The sequence below is a fragment of the Hemicordylus capensis genome, chromosome 1, assembly GCF_027244095.1.
Source record: "Hemicordylus capensis ecotype Gifberg chromosome 1, rHemCap1.1.pri, whole genome shotgun sequence".
Classification (NCBI taxonomy): Eukaryota; Metazoa; Chordata; class Lepidosauria; order Squamata; family Cordylidae; genus Hemicordylus; species Hemicordylus capensis.
The window spans coordinates 427,594,743-427,607,157 of NC_069657.1; the positions used below are offsets into that span (position 1 = coordinate 427,594,743).

Genomic DNA, 12,415 nt, shown 5'->3' on the forward strand with positions numbered 1-12,415 from the left:
CTTCTTATTTAGCAGGGGGTGAACAACTGCCCCCACCCAGCACAGTACCCCTCCAGTTACTGTTGCTGGTTTCTATCTTATGTTTCATTTTAGACTGTGAGCCCTTTGGGGACAGGGAGGCATCTTAATTATGTATTCATTATTTATTTATGTGAACCGCTTTGGAAACTTTTGTTGAAAAGTGGTATATAAATATTTGTTGTTGTTGTAGTCCAACACTCTGCTCTGGGCAGGGATCTTCTACAATGTCCCTGACAGATGGCCCTCTGGCCTCTGCTTGAAAGCCTCCAGAGAAGGAGAGCCCGCCACCTCATGAAGCAGACTTTCACTGCCAAACAGCTCTTATAATTAGGGAATTCCTCCTAATGTCTAACCAGAATCTGCTTCCTAGTAATTTCAAACCATAGGTTCTGGTACTGCCCCCAGGAGTAATGGAGAACACGTCTGCTCCTCCTCCTGTGTGACCTTCGGATAGACCTTCGGCTCTTCGGATATTTGAAGACATCTATCATCACTCCCCTTAGTCTTGTCTCTTCCAGGCTAAACAAGCTCAGCTCCTTCAAGCCTTCCTCACAGGACTTGGTTTCCAGATCCATGACCACCTTTGTCATCCTTAGTGATTTATCCCCTTAGTGACTTGTCCCTTTAGTGATTTATAGTGGCTGGCATGAGTCACGCGGCTAATGGAGAGGAAGCGACTTAAGGAGTTAAGGAAGCAGCAGTGGTGCTGCTGTAGAGAAGGGGAAGCAGCAGTGCTACCAGCATCACTACAGTTTCCCCCATTCACAACAATGGGAAGAAAGATACTAACCCTGGCAGCAGTATTGCCCTTTGTTCCTCTACAGTGGAGGCATTAAAAAGGTTAAGGCGGCTCGGGTTCAAACAAATGCCTCCACGACGGTAGCAGCCCAACCCTTCTGCCCCCTCCCCCGACGATTCCTACTGGATGCTCACTGTGCTCCACATTCCCATTCCCATCACCAAGGGTTGCCATGTCCCCTGGAATTTAGGGTAGCCCCCGGATTTTGGCTCCTCCACCCAGCTGCTAAATTCCACCCGGATTTACATGGAGTTCAAATACGCTGCCCAGATTGCCTAGATTTTACTCTGCATCCAATCACATGGGAGGTTAGGGAAGGAGGGGGAAGTATACAAATCTGTCCAATTAATAAAATACAATGCAAATTAGTTGTGCATAATTTGCACAATATGCAAATTTGCACACTATGCAAATTAGGCCACTGGATTTGGGAAGCTTGAAAATGGCAACCTTACCATCACCATCCCTCTCAGCGCTGCGCTCCTTCTGTCCACTGCCACTCTTCTGCCTCTTGGGTCAGAGGCTAACCCCCCAGCCCGCTGGGAAAAGAGAGAGCTCATGCACCCTCCATTCCCAGTTGGCATGGGACCAGAACCCAAGCAGCACGGGTTCGGCAGCGTGCAGGCGGCAGGAGCACTGCAATGGGTGGGTGGATGGAGCTCAATGATGGGCCACAGAAGCATGACAGGGGGCAGCAGGAGCAGGACACTGCTGGGGGCGCAGCCAAGTCGGATGAGGGGGGGCCTACCGCGGGTCCCCCTGGACTCATTTTCCTTGAACGCCCTGGAACACCATTAGCTCCACCCCTGCCCTGCTTCCATGACTGCAGCAGTGTCTCCACAAGCCGCTCCATCCTCTGTGTGCCTTACTTCATCTGCGTAGAAACGAAAACTCATTTCATTGCAAGGACTGTTCATTTAATATATGTAGTCAATGAATACATGTATATAAATACATTCCCTTGTGCTGAAATCTCCAGCACAATAGACAATACATGTATTTTCTACAAGAGATACTGATCCGCATGCTACGCAGGCTGAGGCGGGTGCAGCAAGCAACCTGCCCTTGCAAGGAGCCAGCAAATGAGCTGCTGCATGAAGGGATTGCCTCAGTGCAGCGCATGGCGGGGGGGGGGGGGATGATGAGATTTTTATTTCTCTCCCCTCCCTGCAAAACCTAGCAATATATCCCTGAGAGCTGTGCAAGAGTGTGGGAGGGGCTGCAAGACCGCCGGGGACATATTTTTGGGTGGCACAAAGCGCTTCCTGAGGAAAGGGAGGCTGTCAAAATTTGCTCCCACTGCTGAGCTGGCAGTGGAGCTGAGTTAGTTAGTCGGGATGTCGGCCACTGTTTTCATTAGACAAGCAATGGAGTGCTTGTGTGATAGTTTAGTGGCTCACCTGCGGGATTTAGAATTTAGAATGCCTGTGGGGAATAACTTCAGACAAAAACTATGTATTTAAACAGGCCTAACAATCATTCCTTCTGCCTAGGGAACCCGGGGAACTGTAGTTCTGTGAAGGGAGGAGGAAAGAGAAGGTTGGGCATTTTATCAAACCAAAATTGCCAGGATGTTTGGGGCGAAGTCATGGCAGTCAATATGGTATGAAGCTGTTGCTGTTGCCTTCTCCGTTGCTGCCCCGAGGCTTTGGAATGCGCTCCATAGTGAAATAAGAGCCTCCCCATCTCTGACAGCTTTTAAAAAGTCTTTAATGATGCATCTGTTCACCCAGGCTTTTAATTAATATTGTTTTAATGGTGTTAATGCTGTTTTAAAATATTGTTTAAAAATTTTTAAATTGTTGTGTTCTAAACTTTTTGTTTTTGTTTTAACTAATGGTTTACTTTCTGTTTTTATTTTGTTGTAAACTGCCCAGAGACATAAGTTGTGGATGGTATAAAAATATGTTAAATAAATAAATAGATAAAAATATAAGTTTGTACTCATGCCAAAACCTCCCTCCACACAAGGGGCTGACATACACGCAAGGGTACGCCAGCCCAGTCATTACAAATATTTATATACTGCTTTTCAACAAAAGTTCTCAAAGTAGAAACTCTGAACAAAACAGTAATGTTGCATGCAAACAAGTTGCACAAACACAAAATTGCACAAATGATGTTACACAAGAGTAAGCCCATTATTTCCATCTGCACAAGGTTTGGATTTGTATAACTTGTGTGCCCACGATATTCCTGGGCTGACGTTCCCTCGCACGGCATGTCAACCACTGTTTTCACTGACATATAAATTTTCCATGTGTAAGGTAAAGGTAATGTGTGCTGTCAAGTCGATTTTGACTCCAGGCGCCCACAGAGCCCTGTGGTTTTCTTTGGTAAAATACAGGAAGCGTCTACCATTGCCTCCTCCCGCCCAGTATGAGAGGATGCCTTTCAGCATCTTTCTATATCGCTGCTGCCTGATATAGTTCAATGTGTAGCGAGATGTTAATGCAGGAGTCCTATAAAGCAAGTAATCACCTCAACATGTGCAGCTGGAGAACATACAAATATAGCATTAAAAGGCACATTAAAAGTCATTAATAAGAAGAGCAAAACCACAAAATTAATCCTTATATGTAACCTTTCTGAAGTTAATCCCCCCTCCCCAGTTCAACAAGCACAGGTGAATGTGAATGAATTGAGATTATCATTTGTTATAGGTACATATTAAATTCCACCTTCACAAATGGAGAAATTAGATAAAAATGGGAACTCGAAGTGCTTAAGAGAACACTGTTTGCTTCCTTAATGATTTCAGCATATTTTCCATCAGGAATCCTGCTAATCAGAGAAAAGTTTGATAAAGGACATTTAAATAAAAATCTGACCTAATTGCAAATAATTATATCTTGTTTAAACCCGCAGAAACTGCAGTATGTTTATTTATTATAAATACTCTATAACATTTTGAATGAGAATTATCTATGGTGAGCTTGTAAACTTTTTAGGGCACTTGTATGCTATATGTCTAGAAGAAACAATTGCTTTGACAAGCTATCCTTCATAATCCCCCTCTTCAGACTTATGCTCACAAAAGACTCTAAATACTGAAGATGTTCTGTGGGAGGAGAAACATTTTCCAAACAAGTAGTTTCTCCATTCCAGCCCAGGTAACAAAGAGCCCTCCGGAATTTTCTGTGGGCCTTGTCAGAGTTGGCCTCTAGGTCTTAAGGCCACCTGCTGCTTAAGCCATCGGTCAATAGATTAACTGCAGCTATTACTAAGTGCTTAGAAAAGCAGGTTACGCAGTAGAACAGACAAAATCAACCTGAGTTTAACACATGTTAATTCAAAATTTAATAAATTGGAAGGGAGGGGGAGGAGGAACGGACAGATGCTGAAAACTGTAAAGCGGGGGGGGGGGAGGGCTAGAACGTTCTCAATGGAGATTTGCAAAGTATCAGATAGCATTTAGAATTTCTTCATGATAGCAGATTCATGAAAAAAATTCTTTCTCTTGCCTTTGCAAGAATCCCTCAGCACTTGTTCCCTCCGCTCTTTCTCTTCTCTGTTTTTATCTGCAGTTGTTTCTCGAACACACAGACTTTGGATGATGTTGAAACTGCATTCAATTGAAAGACTGAGGGAGCAGAAAATCACTGCAAACTGCTTTCAGAGGTGATCCAATGCTAACCACAAAAGCAGGTTATTGTGAGTGCACACATACGCCAAAGACCTGAAATTGTTCTTATTATATGACCAGACAAAAGCAGGTGCATCGAGCTACTGCATCATAACAAAAAAGAAGAAAGAAAGAAAGAATAATTTTTTTAAAAAAATGTTTTGCTTGCCTCTTGTGGTTGGAAGATTCTCCACAGACTTTTCACTGATGTCATTGTGGGGGTGGTGTTTACTAGAAAATCTCTGAAGCGGCTTCTGTAAGGACTGATTCTTCGCTTTCATAAAGGTGAAGACCGTGAGGACTTTATCTAAAAGGGAACCAAAAAGCCACAAACACCATATGCATAAATCAAACCGGAAAAGCATGGAACAGTTATTTACTTTTAAATACTTGTATCCTCCAGCTCTGTTAAGCATCCAAAGCTGCTAATAAGAATTAAAGTATACATATCCAGCCAAAGGACTGTCCTTTGTTTTACGAATGAATAATATGCATAGCAATTGTAGAGCAATTTCAGGTGATCAATGTGCTTCATGTGCATTGTTTTGTTATACTCCTTTCAGCAACTGTGTACAGTAATGCTCACATGTTATTAACGTTGCATTGTTTTTCTCTTTCATAAGACGCACTGAATCTGTAAACAGAAAGGCAAGGCAGAAATGCTTAAAACAAAAATCCTTAATGTGTGTTTGAGAGGACGTGGCTTGTCTGAGTTCACATAGTGCAAGGAGTGTTAAATTTTCTTGGAAATTATTATTAATAAAATTATTAATGGGTATTACCTGAGGATCTGTAATCCTCAAAATCCTCAAGTAATACCCATGAACTGAACGCAAATCCATATATAATTTAATGAATGAATTATTAATTTTATTAAGAATAATTGTATAACTGAAATTCAAGAAAAATAAAGCACACACGATATTTGATTATAAATAATGTTTTTTGGGAGCTACCTTTCATTATATATTTCATTTTCCACAGACCACCTGGACTTACCACACAGACCCCCAGGGACTTTTACACACAGCAGGCTTTGCCGTGAGTTTACTGGGAGGCTTTACTGTGAACTTGAAGTTGTTCCCCAAAACTGACACAAATAGTGGATTTTTTTACCCTGGATATAAATCGGGCTACATTCTAACGCGCAGTGAAAAACCCGAATTGTGTGTGAACAGCTCCCTGATAACTCACAGGGACTTTGGGGTAAATCTGCCCGATATGTGAACGCACCTTGGAGGAGCTGCGAGTTAAAGGGCTTTAAAAGCCCCAAGTGAAAAACTTCCAGGGGGTCCACAGACACTAGGTTAAGAACCCCTAGCCTATTGGGTTCATGGTAGAAGTGTGATCAGAATGTCCTGGTTCACAAGTCAGGCTCTTTGCAGGGGTTGCCAATGTACCGCTCTCCAGATATTGCTGAACTACAACTCCCATCATTCCTAACCATAATTAACTACAGCTGAGTATGATGGGAATTGTAGTTAAGCATCATCTGGAGAGCCACATGTCAGCTACCCCTGCACTCTGCTATACCAGCTCTCTACACTGGTGTTTCCTGCTGTAAGCCCATGAAGTATGGATGCCAAAGGTACATAGGAAGTTGTCTTCTACTGAGTCAGACCATTGGTCCATTTAGCTCAGTCTTGCCTAACTCATTCAAAATTGGCAGTAGCTCCAGTGGTGGCTGGTTGGTAAGGGCAAGAGGGGGCAGTCCCCCCCCCCAACAAAAACAAGCTAAAGGATCAGACCTACTTGTGCTCTCCAGGGTTTCATATAGGAGTCTTCCTCAGTCCTGCCTGGAGATGCCAGGAAAACCGGGGCCTTCTAAATGCAAAACAGATGTTCTACCACTGAACTTTGAGCACAGCCTGAAGTGGTTGGTACCATCTTATTTATTTATTTATTTATTTATTTAATGTGTTTCTATACCACCCAAAACTTATGTCCCTGGGCGGTTTACAACAAAGTGAAAACAGAAAAAGTAAAACATTAGTTAAAACAAAAAACAAAAAGTTTAAAACGTAAAATCTTGGGGGACAAATGCTCATTGTGATTTATGACGAGCTCTACACCCCTACGGATTGAAAATAGGTGATAGCATTGCAAGACCTGCCTGTTATATTTTTATTGTCCAGTGGTGTTTCAAAAGCTTTAAAATGTTTTTAACACCACAGAAACATCTTTAAGATTTTATTAAAGTCATCAGTGGGATGGATGCCTTATGAAAGGCGGTATAAAAATTGAACAATAAAATAAAAATTAAAGAAAAGAAAGAAAGAAAGAAAGAAAGGAAAATTGGCAAGACCGTCCTTCAAAGATTGGTCAATGGAGAGAGTACAACAATGTGTTCATCGTTACTCTAACCAGGGGCGTAGCTATAATTGGGTGAACAGGTTCAAAGAACCCGAGCCGTGCCTAATAAGCAGCCACCATTCGCGGCCCTGACACACCCCCTGCGTCTGACGTCAGACGTGGGGGCGGTAGTTTTGCTCCCGAGCGGGGGCCGCGTGGCCCCTTCGGGAGCTAAACAAAGGCTGGTGCTGCGAACGCAGAGACAGCCTAACTAGCTCCTGAAGGGGCCGCGCGGCCCCTTCAGGAGCTAAGACTGGTGCTGCGTTCGCAACGCAGCCCAGAAGCGGCTCTTCCCTGCAGGGAAGAGCCGCTCCTGGGCTGTGCTGTGAACGCAGCACCAGCCTTTGTCTAACTGCCGAAGGGGCCGCGTGGCCCCTTCAGCAGTTAAGCTGCTTCTCCCGAATGGAGCCTCAAGGCTCCGTTCGGGAGCCAGACCACGCTCCCCTGCGTCTGATGTCAGATGCGGGGGGCGTGGCTATCCCCTGCGTCTGATGTCAGATGCAGGGGGCAGGGCTATCGGGGCACCCGCCACGGCCACACACGGGCCACCGGTGGGCTAGCTACGCCCCTGACTCTAACCTTGACCCTAACCTAACCCTTTCCTCTGTGCAAAAATGACCGCATTTCTGTGTAAAAATGACTACAATTTTATCCTAATCATTTGGGGATAGGGATAAAGAAGGGGTAATAACACAGAGAAAGCTATAACAATGCTATCATCTATTTTCCATCTCTAGTGGGGTGGCCTTGGACTGAGTCCAGGGGCCACCCCACGAGAGTCCCACTAGAGAACACCCCATGAGAACAGAGTACGGCCTCTTCTCCTCAATCTCTGCCCTCTTTAAACCCTGTGGTAGGATGCTGAGGCATGACAGCATTTTGCACCTCACCTTAGGTGTCCAAACACCTTAGGCTGCCCCTGAACAGAGGGTGCATGCAATAGGGTTGCCAACAAGGGACTTTTATAGAGGACATGCAACTATTTTGGGGACCAAGCACCTATTTTTGCATCTGGTGTCCAAACTTCTGGGGAGCAGCTGGGACGTTTTGTTGCTCAGACGTTTTGTTGCCCGGTCTACCCGCCGGGAGGAGGCCGGGTAGACCGGGCCTCCGATCGCCGGAGGCCCGGTCTACCCGGCTTCTTCCCGGCAGGTAGACCGGGCCTCTGGCAGAAGTTCCATTAGATCAGGTGTCCTATCGCACACGCGCGCGCCCAAGGCCCCAGTTGGGCCTGAGACTTTGGCGAGAGAGGAGCTCTGTTCGCGAGCTCCTCTCTTTTTTTTGCAAACAATGTGGTGAGCACTGGGGGGGGGGCGGCGGGTGGGAGGGCGGGAGGGCGGCAGTAGTTTTCTTTTGCCCCTAATCTGCTCGTGGGGGGGCGGCGGGGGTGGCTGGTTTCCAGCGCCCCAATTACACAATAGAATACGGGCGCTGGAGGGGGCAAAGAGGCGGGAGGGGTAAGCAAGCCCTCCCGCCCTTAAAGGAAGACCCCCCACCCGGACCCGGACCGGCCAAGTCCGAACCGGTCTGGACAGTTCGGAGGCCTTTAGAATGGCCTCCAGACCGGTTTGGACACACCCCTACAAAAGGATAGTGGGCAGGAGTCTGCGAAGAGAGGGGTTGTGAGGGGGGAACGAGCCCCTTTAGGAAAAGGAGGCCACTGTTGTGTGAATTAGATGAGGAAACGAGATGAACAAGATCGGTTAACTCAGGAAGGGAGAGAGAGAAAGAAGGGAGGGGAAGAAAAACAGGGGGAAAGTGAGTGGAGGAGAGAGAAAAAGAGAAAAAGAAGGGATAGGAAGAGAGAAAGAAGGAAGGGCAAGGGACGGGCCCGACCCTGTCAGTGACCTGAGAGAAATGAGCAGCCATGGCGGGGCCTATTGGCAGCAAGGGCCCAGTCAACCACTGCTGCTGTTTGGGGCTACCGAGGCCATTGGCGGAGAGAGAGAGGCAGGCAGGCAAGGGATGGACCCGGGCCTGTCAGCAGCCTGAGGGGAACGAGCGGCCCTGGCGGTAGCAGCAGCGAAGAAGGGCCCGGTCAATCACTGTTGCTGCTGCTCCTGTGGGGAGGAGCAGGAGCAGGGCTTGGGTGAGGGTGGGGAGGTCTCTGGGGATAGGCGGCTGCAGCTTGGCTAATAGGCGCCAGCAATGCTGCAACCATGACCAAGAGGGGTGAGGGGGATGGAGTAAAGGGATGGAGGAGTGACCAAGAGGGGTGAGGGGAATGAAAGCAACTGGATGGAGGAAGAGGAGCAGGAGTGCGGCTCAGGTGAGGGTGGAGAGATCTCAGAGGTGAGTGGGGCTGTGGCAGGGCGTGAGGGGAGCAATCAAGTACTAGCACGCAGATGCTCTGTGTGGGTGAAGCTAGTTATTATTATTCTATTAGCTGACAGATTAGCTAAGTCATGACCCAGAGGCCCATTGGGCATGAGCGGTGGCCTCCACAATGGCTGCCGCCACACAGGGCAGGCCAGGAACGTGCTGAAGACTGCCCGGACCGGGCAATTTTCACCATAACAGAAGCTGATGGGGGGAGGGGGAATTCCAGAAACACCCCCACCCCATGAGCTCAGAGAACCCCCTCGGAGGGAGGGAGTGAAAAGAAATAATGTTTTAAAAGGTCGCAATCCCCCCGAACTGAATCGAACGAGAGGGGAGTTCAAGCGGGTGCCGAGCTGAACTGGCCCAGTTCTGGTCGTTTGGACTCAAACTAAACCAGGCCAGCTGGTTTTGTGCACACCCCTACCCTCCAGTGGCTGTTGATTGTGTTTACTTTGTGTTTATTTGTAGACTGTGAGCCCTTCCAGGACAGGAAACCATTTACTTACATTCTTTTTCTGTGTAAACTGCTTTGAGAACTTTTTGTTGAAAAGCAGTATATAAATAGTTTTAGTAGTATTCTGTTTTGATTGTCTGGGTCATCAAGGTGGTACATGGTTGAAGATATTTTATGTGTGTTTGTATTTGTGTGTGTGTGATAGATATGAGAGAGTGCGCGTGGGCCTCTCTCATGGACTGACAGACTGACCTGAAACTCCCAGACCAAACCACAAAAGATAGAAACATGCAGTTTTCTCAAGTAAATTCCAGACCTCACAAGACTATGAAAAAAATCCAAAACCCTGGGAAAATGTATTAATGCCCCGGGAAATGTGGGGAAACTCCCATTGGACAGCATGGGCCATGAGATCTCATTGAGCTAGGAAAAGACTAGAATCAACAAGACGTAAGTCGTTCATATGCTTGCAGACTGCTAGCCTTCTCTCTCTCTCTCGCTCTCACTCTCTCGCTCATTTTTCTTCTTTAAAGAGAAACAGATCGTGGTAGTACATATGTATGCATGGCGGGACATATAATGTGATGTAAACAGCATAATCAGCTATGCAATTGCAAAAAAGAAAGAAACCCCAAGATCTGACTGTATCTCATGCTTTAGCCCCCTCCCCTGCGGTTTACAAAAGTTAAAAAACATACAATACAAAGAACAATTAAAAGTGTCATTGTATTAAAATGCCCTATAGGAAGGAATCTGAGCTTCTGGCCTTACTCTTTATCAAAGTTGTGGGGGTGGGTGGGAAGTGATGTTGAAAACCAGCGACATCACAACAGCCCGCTCCACAAAGCCACTGCCAAGCAGTTTCCCTGGGCTCCCCCATGGTTTTTGACACAGTAGGGCAGCATTTAGCCTTATATAAACACAGATAAGATAAATGGTTTATTGTCGCACAGTAGGTATTGCAACTCTATCAGCCACCATCGTGAAGCTTGAGCTGATAGCTGCAGCGAGATACTTTAATGCCATTGATATCTTCCCCCCACCCCCGCAACCACCACTTTTTAAGGCATTTATTTTGGATTCACAAGATGGGTCAAAGAAACTGTGTTGCCTCCTATATTTCTTGCTGGTTATCTGGGATCAGGAGAGAGAAGATGGAGGTTGCTAAAATGCTGCCTTGTCCATTTCTCCCAGACTATTTAAGTCCAAATTATTTATTATTTATTTATTCATTCAATTTTTATACCACCCTTCCAAAAAGGCTCAGAGCGGTTTACAATTAAATTACAAATGACAGAGAATTAAACTATATATAGATGGGGAGAAGAGAGCCAGAATTAATCCACTATCAGCAGAGAAGCCAAGTTTATATTTATGGTTCCCAACCTTTCCAAAAAGGATTTATTTGAGTGCCATAAGGTGCCAGGAAAGCGTTTCAAACAGAGGCTGCTAGCAATCAGTCCCTAGTACCCTATAACCTTGGAGAAACAGCTGCCCGTCTGGGTAGACAATACTGAGCTAGATGGATCAATCATCTGACTCGGTATAAGGCAGTTTCCTATGTTCCTTCCTAGGCATTCCTGCTAACCACTACCTGAAACTCTAGGAGATGGGTTTTCAACCTTTATGGAAGAAAAGCTGGTCTTGTGGTAGCAAGCATGAATTTTCCCCTTTGCTAAGCAGGATCTACCCTGGTTTTCATTTGCATGGGAGACTTCATGTGAGCACTGTAAGATATTCCCCTTAGGGGATGGGGCCACTCTGGGAAGAGCGTCTGCATGTTTTTATGCAGAATGTTACCAAGTTTCTAGGAGATGGGGTTTCAACCTTTTATGGAAGGAAAGCTGGTCTTGTGGTAGCAAGCATGAATTGTCCCCTTTGCTAAGCAGGGTCTGCCCTGGTTTTTATTTGCATGGGAGACTACATATGAGCACTGTAAGATATTCCCCTTAGGGGATGGGAAGAACGTCTGCATGTTTTTATGCAGAATGTCCCAAGTTTCACTTCCTGGCATCTCCAAGATAGGGCTGAGAGAGATTCCTGCCTGTAATCCTGGAGAAGTTGCTGCTAGTCTGTGTAGATAATACTGAGCCAGATGGACCAATGTTTTGACTCAGTATAAGAGCTTCCATCCTAATTCTTATGCCACAAGTACTTCCTTTCCCCTGCAAGTCTAGCAGTGTGGGTATTGTGCTTCAAGGGCGCCACCTAGGTTGCAGTACCAGGCATTCTGAGCATTGTCAGCTGACTGTCAAGGGCCAATCCTTGTTTACCTATAAAGTTTCCACCACAGAGTTTGCTAGTCAGTCTGTGTAAAAGGTCTCTGGTATGATGGCACTGCCTGCTACCTTCCTCTGACCCCTACCTTGACTTCTGTTTGTCTCGTTATTTTATTCATTTAATTAATTTTTACATTTATATCCCGCTCTTCCTCCAAGGTGCCCAGAGCAGTGTACATGGTTATGCTTACACTCACAACAACCTTGTGAGGTAGGTTAGGCTGAGAGAGACTTGACTGGCCCAGAGTCACCCAGTGAGTTTCATGGCTGAATAGGGATTTGAACTCAGGTCTCCTTGGTCCTGGTCCATCCTGCTAACCACTATACCAGGGTTAGGTAATCTTCACTCTCCAGCACTCCCATCAACCCCAGCCACAATGGCCCCAAAACATTTGGGGACCCAAGGCCGACAGCCCGTGTCTCAGAGCTTCAGTCTTCTACTGTAATTGGTTTTTGAGAGGTAAATGTATTTTTAGAAAACTGGCTTAGAAATCAAATACATAACTTAAAATTTTTTTTAATGTACATCAGTAATAAAATGTTTGTTATGGACAGCACATGGT

At 45.9% G+C, this 12,415-nt stretch overlaps 1 long non-coding RNA gene across 4 annotated transcripts in view; it reads left to right on the forward strand.

The window, feature by feature from the left end:
• The first annotated feature begins 8,221 nt into the window (after positions 1 to 8,221).
• The window catches only part of LOC128351933 (uncharacterized), a 33,462-nt gene continuing 29,268 nt past the window's right edge, over positions 8,222 to 12,415 (forward strand). For 2 of the 4 annotated variants that reach the window (XR_008320119.1, XR_008320123.1), the window contains exons 1-2: positions 8,222 to 9,089; positions 9,779 to 10,023. This is a non-coding gene — a long non-coding RNA (uncharacterized LOC128351933). The remainder of the gene's footprint in view (positions 9,090 to 9,778; positions 10,024 to 12,415) is intronic. The other 2 variants (XR_008320121.1, XR_008320122.1) reach the window with 2 other exon arrangements.